A 9,339-nucleotide genomic window follows, 5' to 3' on the forward strand; every position below is an offset into this window, starting at 1 on the left:
GCCTGCTGCGCAAAGCCGCTCATCGGAGGCACCACAGTGTTGGGCGGGGTGTTGGGTGTGGCCTCGCCATTGAGGAAGGGCACACCGTAGACCTGTTGTGCAGCCCTCAACGCCACCGTCCAAAAATGTGGCAGGCGCACGACAATGTCCAATAAAATGACAATGAAAACCATACCACAGCATCAACAAAACCACTCAAAGTGGTACGAGGGATTAAAGTTATCCGGTTTGAGAAGTTAAGGGACTAAGATTTGCTAGTTTTGGAGTTGAATGATCATTTCTATACTTTGAAGAAAAATCGAGGGATGAAAAATATACTTTTTCCCTTTTATTATCCTTCCCTTCGCCAGCTGTTCTGCAACAAAATACTGTTGTTATTTCTGTGTGTTCCAACAGGAAGATTGGAAAGGCGCTCACATTCATCTAGGGCGTGTTTGGTTCGTTGCTTCGCACCTGGCTCGCACTCGCCGTGCATAATTCTCGATGTTTGGTAGCTTGCACGTCTAATTGGGCCAGGCCCGGTGCGTGCAAAAAGAGCCCCCCCAGCCAGGCTCGCTCGGAACGCAGGTTTTGGGCGTTTCCGCGAGCCAGCACCCGCCGCTGCACGCGCGCCTGTAGCCACGCGAGCAAAGGATAGGGTTTCTCTCCTCGCAGCTCAGACCCGACTCATTCATGGCGCTCCCCTCGCTCCCCTCCTTCTCCTGTGACAGTGGTGGATGTCGCAGCGCCGTCGCCTCTGTCGACATCGCCGGCGGCCATCCTCGCCGCTGCGGAGGTAGAACCCTCCTCCTCCCCTCCCTCTCCATGTCTCCCATCTGTCCCCATCCATCTCTTCTCCCTGCCATCCCCATCTGTCAGCGGCCCGCGCTGCACTCGCGGTGCTTCTTCTCTGATGCGGATGGATGGAGCGGCGGCCTTCTGTGGACATATTCTTTTATTACTTGAATCATCAAATATATATGAAAGTCTTCTGTTTATTTTATATACAAGTACAAGCACACAAGAAATATATTCCACATCATACAGCCTACCAAAGAACATATGTTGTATGCTGCATCTCTCATACAACCCAGATGCAACATACCAAACAAAATCTGAGCTGAGCCTGCCCCATGTCATGCAGCATACCAAACACCCATTTCACCTCATTTTTGCATCAGCTCAACCAGGCTAGCCCCAACCAAGCTCCCTCATGCAATGCATGCTAGATGCACCCAGGGAACCAAACACGCCCCTAGACACTGCTCGTGGTCGATTCAGTCAGGCACGCTATGTATTCCTTGGATTAATCTCTGAAATCATGCATTATTTCACAGATCAAAGTATTCTAGCCTCTAGATTTCGAGGAACCTATTGGCTGCGTGTTTGCGGTACATTTCTTTTCTTTCTCTTTCAGTTTTTTCTCTGTTTCTTTTTCGTGTTGTAATTGCAATAACGCGAAATCTCTCACTGCATGAGCAATCTCTCAGTGTATGCAAACGGTAGACAAAAGTACTAAGCCTGGTTCAGGTATTAGCTTGTTGTTTTGTCAGGTGCATTCTTTCTATTGTTTACTCCACATCTTATACGGCAAAAGATGGCATTAATCAAGACCCAAGATTCAACAGCGCTTTTGCCTTTGGATTTTTCTTTTTTCTGAGGAAACTTCCATAATAAAACAAGAAAACAGAGTGAGGAAATGGATTTTTTCTTTGAGAAAAGGAGCATCGTCCCCTGAATTCAGTATGCACCTATAGTCACCCACAAGACACAGAATCCACTAAAAAGACAAAGAATGCATGGCCCTCCGCTCTATCACGGTTGATGTGTATGCAGTCAAAGTGTATCCTCTCCTAGGACGACGAACATCATCATTGAAAATCATGCCTAAAATGGTGCCAAAGTCATCGTCGTCTTCTTCCTTTTCGGATGACGACAAGTCCTCCAAGACCATCTCCCTCAACCTCTTCATCTACAATTCTATCAGCTAGGTTCAATCCAAACGGCTCGGTTCAAAAAGAAACGAACAAAAAAACTCACCTAGGCAATTGGTCGAACACTTGCATTGCGGTGGTGGTGCACCAGCCGACCGGTGTCGTTTAGACCAAACGCGTGCGAATGACCTGCAGCGATGTGCAAGCAAGGTGAGATGCGGCGGCCGACAGAAAATGAAGAAGTTTCGAAGCAATCCGATGAATCAGCTATGGCGACGGCGGCGGCGTTTCACCTTGATTTTGGCGACGGCGTCGGGGGCCGAAAGGGCTCGACGTCGGGCAGAAGGGCGGCGGGGGCCAAGGGAGGCAACGAGGTAGCGGTGGGTTTTAATGATTTTATTGGTGTTGGTCTTACATGCCACAAAATATTTTTATTAGTAAATCAAGGGGCAATTTTCTCCCATTCCAATGTGTATGGAAAATGAGGTTTGGCCAGGCCTACAACGGTATTACTAGAAAAAGGTGATGAGATTATTATCAAAAGGCTTTGTGATGATTTAGGGCAAGGTATTGAGGAGCTTAGCAATGAAGTAATTTTAATTGCCAGATTGCGGCACAAGAGTCTAGTTAGAATTCTTGGTCATTGCATTCATGAAGAGGAGAAGATTATCATATATTAATACTTACCTAACAATAGGGAATGCCTTCCTTTTTGCATGTTATGTTTCCTTGTCACTTGAACTTCTTAGATTGGCAAATGATATTATTTATAACAAACTTATGCTTGTTGACATTTGAAGATGCTACAACAAAAATCATTGCTTGATTGGCCGACTAGATTCAACATAATGATTGGGATCGCAAGAGGATTTCTGTATCTATAGCTTCGTTCTCTTTCTGCTGAAGATCATAAAATTTAGGAATCCGATAAAATATAGTAACTTAGAGCAGTGATTCTATTGGCTCGTACTTGAGAACTTTGGGGAGATGGAAAAGCAGCTAGAGATTTGCCGATCGTTTGTTACATTATATTTAATATGGGATCATGTTATCTTCGAGATCTTTGTGGATTAGTTTTAATATGGGATCTGGATGGGGCCGACAAGAATAAGACATGGGGTGGGGGGGGGGGGGGGGGGGGGCTTGGCCCCCTCCCCTCAATAGCATGCACCGACTTATTTATTCAATTGCGTCAACCCTAGTTAGCCCATATGTCTCTGGCTCTCTGGCTTTAAGTAAGGTAAACGGTTCTTTTCTGTAGGATGATTGCAGTGTTTGTTCGGTTGTGCGGCGCCATACTGCACTTGCTGCAATAGACATAGAAACTTCAGGTACTCAAGGAATGACACACATCTAACTCTGGCAATACATTATAGAGGGCTTGTACACGGTGACGTTGTTGCCATTCTGCTCATATAGTAGCAAGCTCACAAATGCTTCGATCTAGAGTCAGCATGTGCTTAACTAAAACATCACAACTATACAACTCTAGACAAAGGCAATAGAATCCGTGCATGATCTACATAACATAACTTTCTTCCATGAACCACAAACAAAACACATGCAATTCACCATTTGAAAAGAAAACATGCAATTTTTTTGGAGTTTGCTTCTGCAGGTACAGATCAGTTTTCTGGGGACGGCAATATCCTTGGGCCGAATTTTTAAGGACATTTATGCCCTTGGGCTTTAATATGGCCCTGATTGTTTCAACCATTCGATCACCCATATAAACCCTTCTCATGTATTATAATGTAGCGTAAAATCTCTCTTGTTATATTTTGCTCAAAATAGACTTTGGTAGTCTTACACAAATTTACAATGCAACCTACAATGCCGTTTGGCTAAGAGAGAAAGTTTGTATACATGAAAGAGGGACGCATGGCACGGCAGGAGAAGAGTTGGCCCCTGTCACGAGCCTCGTAGCGCTTGCATCACGATGCTACTCACTGATCGTGTGCCGGTTTTGCTATACTCCAAAGCAGGGCAAGACACTATGCAAGCTTTTCCAACCAAACAACTTAATTTCTGCCAGCACAACACTCCTCCAAGGTATATATCACATACCTTCGTATTACTTCACGATCCAACAGCCATGTCGATATGAAACTGTTGTTGCAAGCTACTAGCATGTATTAGTTTTTTTTGGAAAGATCCAGCAGTCGTTGGCTTTACATCTCTACTCTTAATGTCTCAGTTGGTAGGTCGCGTTCCGGATTTTATTTTCGTCCCACCTCATCCGGTCTTTTTTGGTACTTCTTTGGTACTTGCTCCCACCTCCCGCTCAGCCGAGACGGTTTATTTTCGCCGGTTTATTTTCGTCATCCTCCTACCTCCATTTTTTTTCGTCCCTGGGATCGATCCCTCGTGCCCTCGATGCGCTCGATGCGCTTGCCCGCACGAACGTGGCTCCGTCCCTCCCCGCCTCCAGCCTCCTAGCTACCCCTCGTCTCCCCGCCTCCAGCCGCACCCGCCGCCGCACCCCAATCCCCGATCTGGCTCTCCACCTCACGACGACGCCGTTGCCCTCTCCGTCCTCCTCCACAAGACGTCACCATCGCCGCCCCTCCTCCGTGATTCGGCCATGGCCACCACCGACGCCCTCCTCTCCATCGTTGCCGCCAACCCTCAACCTCCATCGATCTCCTCCTAGATCGACAAAGGGAGACCTCCACCGTCACCGTTCTTCTTCCTCCCCGACCTCCCGTCATCGTTCTCCACGGATCTGGCCGTGGCCACAACCGATGCTGTCGGTTCCATGGAGGAGCTCACCCCGGCCTTCTCCACGGATCTGGTTGATCTGAAGGCGGGCGGCGAGGCGGGCTCACCGAGCGAGGTATCCAGGCGGGGGTCGTCGGTGACGACAATGAAGGCTGGATCGAGGGATCCAGCAACCTAGGCAGGAGCTCCCCGGACCTGAGCGACGGCGGACGGGCGCGTGAGACGGAGTGATCTGGTGCGGCGGCGTGAATTCCTTGCAGGTAGAGGCGGGTCTCCATGGCTGGCAGGGAGAGCTCCAAGCCATGGCGGGGCTTTAGTTTTCCCTGGTAGAAAAGAGAGAAAGAGGAAGATTCAGGGAGGAGGAGAGGTAGAGAGAAGAAGGTGCAGGTGCGAGCTTGGGGAAGAGGGAGCCTAACATGTGCGTACATCCTTGCTCCTTTTCTTCTTTCAGTTTTAGGTACTTTCCTGCAGGCGTGTACATCCTTGTTCCTTCTCTTCTTTTGATTTTAGCTACTCTCCAGTATTCAATTCTGTCAGCAGTTCTCAAGTAAATGAACCGTAGAGAATCAGCTAGATATTTTACTACTGTAAGCTGTGGAGTACTGAGAATGGCATTTATATTGCTGCAAATGCAATATATGATTTATGCAGCAGAGAGGATGCCGCAAGGGGAGAGGAATGGTGCAGTGAGATTGAGGAAAACAGGACACATCGGGACCCGGGAGCTCGAGAAGAGGCTCAATCGATCTCGACAAGAAGTGATCTCCCCTTGGTGACAGTATTAGATGGCCTCCCTAGGCTCCTGTCATAGACCTTGGTATGTGTATATATTTCATTTCTTCAACGGTTTATTGATGCACGAGTAAGCTTGCAAAGCGACCTGGGTATGTGGATAGTTTTCACTTCTTCAACGGTTCATTGATGCAGGAGTAAGCTTGCGACCTAGGTATGTGGATAGATTTCACTTCTTCAACGGTTCATTGATGCACGAGTAAGCTTGCGACCTGGGTATGTGGATAGATTTCACTTCTTCAACGGTTCATTGATGCACGAGTAAGCTTGCAAAGCGGCATCCTGCTTATCTAGCTTTCTGTCCACTGCTGTCCATGCAACTGGTAATGACTGTGCAAGAGCCAAGCTTTAATTTTTTTATACATCCGGCCTCTAATCCCTGGCTATTAATTATATATTTAAGCAAACACAAGATGACGAGACATCATTTAATTTTAAGAGAATCAATAAATTATTGAAACTGAAATGGTCATATATATGATGGTTTGATCTGTCGGCCTTTTATGTTTTTTTTCAGAAGCATAAAAGATATAAGAATCTCATCTCCTTCTGGCGGAACGGCAGAGGGCTTGGCTGCTACCAGGGTGATCCAAAGGGTGTATCTAGGTAGCATGTTTGTGGCCTCTTGCACTAACATGATTAATGGTAGCTTCTATTCCATGACATGATTTTTGCAGCTGTAACAATATGTTTCATGCAAGAGGACATAAATTTGCATCCTATTTTTCTGTCCAGTTAGTTCCAAATTACAAATGTTTGTGCTATCACTGACAATTTGGTGGAAAAAGATGAGTCGTATATACACCCAGTGTAAGCTTTCACATCAGCCGTTGCTCTTGATTGTCTTTGCAAGTCCATAGATATAATTTCTTATGATTTTCCTTTACTCATAGTAAGTACTGAATATTTTGTGCTTCAACCCTTTAGGTGTTAATTTCTATGATGTGGCTAGCAAAGTTGGCAACAGGTACAGTATAACGATCATGATCTGCAGAGGGATATCACCTAGGTGCATAAATCATAATCATTCAGTTTTTATTTGGCAAGCTGGAGCTACCTGGAACTTTCAATTTTGGTGCCAAGATGGATGGATTCAACTGGGTGACCCACAGTCAGGTATTGTTGTTCAGTTATCCTGAGGGTAATGTGGATATGTTCTATTTGAGATCAAGCTTGGTATTGCTAGAAAATATATATGTGATGTGCACTGAGATTTCAACTATATAATATCAGTGATAAAACACGCCGTTTCCCTTGCTATTCATGATCACTTGAACTAGCTTACCGTTTAATAATATTTCTATCTTGCACCATGAGTGTTGTTCAGTGGCAATATTCGCTCCGCCGAAGGTAATAGTGATGCACCTTTGCTAAGAAGGTTCTTTCCTGTTCAATGCAATGACAAGACGCTGAAACATCATGGTGTCCATGCTAAAGGATAATGATTCACCCCCTGGCTTCTTATTGTTGTATCATCTTGGCAGGGCGTGGCCGCGGCTGCGGCGCGGGCAGCAAGGACGAGCGCCGCAAGGGAGCCGATGGGCGTGGGCGTGAACCGGGGAGAGGAGACCATGGCGGAGGAGATGAGAGAAGGCCACTGTCTTCTTCTCCCCCCTCTCCGACCAGAAACCCCTATCTATCCATCCGACGAGAGAAGACTGCAGGCGGAGGAGAGGAGACGCGGGTGAGGTAAGAGGAGCCAAATCCCCATCATGCTCCTCCCCGCGCGCCGCCGACCCACCAGCGGCATTCTTTCTGGTGTGCTAGGTAACCGAATCCACCTACCCCTACCCGAACCTTTTTGGGGGGATTTTGTTGAACTGTTTTGGGGCTTTTGGTTTGGGGGCGATGTTGACATTATTGTTCGAGGAAGGGGAATGGCTTCTTGTGCGCTCAGTTTGTTGTTGTCTGCAGGGGAAACAAACAACAAGATGGTGGTGCGGGTCTTCGGGTATGGGTCCCTGATCTGGAACCCCGGCTTCGATTTCAACGAGAAGATCCTGAGATTCATCAAGGGCTACAAGCGAACGTTTAATCTCGGTATTCTTGGTTGCGCCTAAATGATTTGAAGCAAATCTGAACCTGTAACTGTAGTTCTTGGTCTGAAGATATCACATCTCAACTTTTCTTTCCCCGCAGCTTGCATTGACCATAGAGGCGCACCACAGAATCCATCCAGGACCTGCACCCCTGAATCCGAAGATGAAGAAATATGCGTAAGTTGATTGCATCCATTAATCAAATATCTACAACACATTGTACTGATGTGCTGAAGTTTCGATGATTTCGATTGGTCGCTGACATAACCTCCTATTTCTCCTTTTGTTTATAGGTATTCAACGTGAGGAATTTCATACTTTTGGTGTGGTGCTAGCAAATATAGTGACCAAAGATAGTGATGAGAAAGGGTGGAGCTGAGTATGCCACACATGGATATGATTATTCCCCGTATGTTCTTTTTGGCAATCCACTTCATCACTGACTCATCTGTGTATGGGTGAGCTAACAAGCCTGTATTATGTCTTCCCTCTTTCTTTGTAAGTGAAGGATTTCAGATTGCTGCGCATTATTCAACTGCTATACTTGTGAAAGAGAAACGTGCTAAACTATAGTACTCCCTCTGTTGCATGATGAGTTTCAGCGACTCTTATTTTGGGATGGAGGGAGTAGTAAATTACTTTTGTTTTTTCTTTGTTGATGTGATAATAATTAAGTTTAAAAATATGTCATCTTTTATTTCACTAATAGGGTAGAGCCAAGGTGGCATAAGTGTGTGGCTACGGATTACATCACGGATTATGTGCTACTTTATTAGTTGAAGTCTCTTTGTTCGGTTAGTTCTCTAAAACAGAACCATTTCTCCTGGTGTATATGTTTCTTGGCAACATTTGGTGTAATACTAATCTTCCAGAGATTGTTGTAAGAAATAACTATATTTAGTATCTTTATCTCATCAATGGGCTAATTCTATAAAAAGAACTAATAAGGAGATTTCTTAGCAGTACTGTATATGTTTGGAGCAATGAGGTGATTTTATCCTATGTTACTTTCTTTCTCTTGCATTTCCTAATTTCGTTTTCCACTCCATTTTTTCAGGTTCCAAAGTTTGGCCACAACTAGCTTGATTCGGAGACATTTCGTATTAGGAGTTAAACTTTGGTTTGGAGGCATTGAGCTTTGTCAGTAACTAGCTTTGTTACTTGGTATACTTCTGTCAGCATTCAGGTAAACAACTATCTACCACATTGTTTAATCCGTGGTTTACCCGGTGCCAAGTGTACTATATTGCTAGATTTAACTTTAACCTATGTGTTGCTCCATATGTATCTCGGCATAAATGGTTCATCATACTAGGATTTAATGTAGTGATCTTACTTCTGTTGCTTCTTGGTGACTATAAATTATATTGCGTTTTCATGGAAGCAGGAGCCCCGTAGTTGTGTAGCGGGTCGCGGGAGAGGCAGCCGGTGAGTGCGAGCTGGACGGGAAAGTGATGCCTGCGATGGCGAACCATGCCGGCGGGCAGGGCAGGGTCGACGCTCTAAATGTACTGCCTGCCAGCTTGTCTTAGTCTTAATAAAAGTGCATATCTGCAGCATCCTTTCATTTATTTGGCATATCCTACTTTAAAAAATATCCTTGACTCGCATCGATTTCAAATAACTGAAGTATCTGTTGGAAATATGCCCTAGAGGCAATAATAAATTGATTATTATTATATTTTCTTGTTCATGATAATCGTTTATTATCTATGCTAGAATTGTATTGATAGGAAACTCAGATACATGTGTGGATACATAGACAACACCATGTCCCTAGTAAGCCTCTAGTTGACTAGCTCGTTGATCAATAGATGGTTACGGTTGTTGGAAATATGCCCTAGAGGCAATAATAAAAGCATTATTATTATATT

The 9,339-nt window shown here is 45.2% G+C and overlaps 1 long non-coding RNA gene across 11 annotated transcripts; it reads left to right on the top strand.

Annotated features, from left to right (window-relative positions):
* Nucleotides 1-573: 573 nt before the first annotated feature.
* Nucleotides 574-9,119, top strand: LOC123128944 (uncharacterized). Of its 11 annotated transcripts, none has more exons than XR_006463532.1 (14): nucleotides 574-775; nucleotides 5,286-5,451; nucleotides 5,562-5,749; nucleotides 5,944-6,071; nucleotides 6,162-6,236; nucleotides 6,354-6,393; nucleotides 6,474-6,542; nucleotides 6,911-7,193; nucleotides 7,341-7,466; nucleotides 7,566-7,642; nucleotides 7,759-7,923; nucleotides 8,175-8,259; nucleotides 8,523-8,651; nucleotides 8,853-9,119. It is a non-coding gene; the product is annotated as an uncharacterized lncRNA (long non-coding RNA). The 11 variants fall into 11 exon arrangements; XR_006463536.1 differs by having other exon boundaries at nucleotides 5,944-6,032; nucleotides 6,459-6,542; XR_006463535.1 differs by having other exon boundaries at nucleotides 5,944-6,236; nucleotides 6,459-6,542.
* Nucleotides 9,120-9,339: the final 220 nt, after the last annotated feature.

This window comes from Triticum aestivum, chromosome 6A (assembly GCF_018294505.1).
Source record: "Triticum aestivum cultivar Chinese Spring chromosome 6A, IWGSC CS RefSeq v2.1, whole genome shotgun sequence".
NCBI classification, from domain to species: Eukaryota; Viridiplantae; Streptophyta; class Magnoliopsida; order Poales; family Poaceae; genus Triticum; species Triticum aestivum.